The sequence below is a fragment of the Triticum dicoccoides genome, chromosome 7A, assembly GCF_002162155.2.
Source record: "Triticum dicoccoides isolate Atlit2015 ecotype Zavitan chromosome 7A, WEW_v2.0, whole genome shotgun sequence".
In the NCBI taxonomy this organism is placed as follows: domain Eukaryota; kingdom Viridiplantae; phylum Streptophyta; class Magnoliopsida; order Poales; family Poaceae; genus Triticum; species Triticum dicoccoides.
The window spans coordinates 187,930,296-187,931,569 of NC_041392.1; positions in this window are offsets into that span (position 1 = coordinate 187,930,296).

Consider the following 1,274-nt stretch of genomic DNA (forward strand, 5'->3'; position numbering starts at 1 on the left):
TCCAGTGAGTGTGTGAGTGTTAGTGGATTGGATAGAGGAAAGTGGGGGTGGGAGATGGAATGGCTTAGCAGTAGCGCGTTGTAGAGAAAGGCGCTACTGCTAAACTACCTAGCAGTAGCGCATTTCACCAATAAGCGCTACTGCTATATTGCGGCCACAAATTCTACACATAGAGTTCAATGAAGACCAAGTGCTTGTCAAAGTTTGAGAAGTAACATATTTAAGGTGGTAGAAAATCTCTTCACGGAGCGAGGTGGGACTAAATTTTTGTAGTAAACTTAGCAGTAGCGCTTATTGGTGAAATGCGCTGCTGCTATGATTCGTAGCAGTAGCGCTCTTCGTGATAACATGCTGCTGCTAGAACTAGCCTCGCGGCGGCGTCGTGGGAATTATAGCAGGATCGTGTCTTAGAGCGAGCGCGCTACTGCTATATTTATTTCAGCAGCGAGTTTTGCTTGCACGCGCTACTGCTACGTAGCAGCAGCGCCTTATTTTAAGGCACGCTGCTGGTAAGATTCTGTGTATAGGCTTTTCCCTAGTAGTGCATGGGAGAGGAGCTAGCCAAGCTAATCGAGGCCGGATTCATTAGAGAAATAGAACATCCGGACTGGCTGGCAAACCTGGTGATGGTACCAAAGAAGGATAAATCCTGGTGCCTGTGCGTCCACTTTAAAGACCTCAATAAGGCTTTCCCTAAGGATCCCTTCCCTCTCCCCCGCATTGATCAAATCATTGATGCTACCGCAGGACACGACTCACTGTGTTTCCTCGACGCATATTCCGGATACCATCAAATCAAAATGAAGGAGTCCGACCAAGCTGCAACATCATTCATCACCCCATATGGGCCATTCTGCTTCAACACCATGCCCTTCGGGCTCAAGAACGCTAGCACCACCTACCAACGCATGATCCAAACATGCATGGAGAAAAAGATCGGAAAGACAGTTGAAGCCTATGTGGACGACGTCATAATCAAGATAAGGCACATCAAAATACTAATAGACGACCTACGTCTCACATTCGACAACCTCCGCGCATATGACATTAAGCTCAATTCGGAAAAGTGTGTTTTTGGCGTCCCTGCAGGAAAGCTGCTGGGCTTCATCGTTTCCAATAGAGGAATTGAAGCAAATCCAGCCAAAAGATGAGCTCTGTCACAATTGGCTACGCCAACAGACCTTAAACAAGTCCAAAAACTCGCGGGTTGCGTGGAAGTTCTAAGCCGCTTTATCTCCAGATTGGGAGAAAAGGCACTGCCACTCTATCGCCTT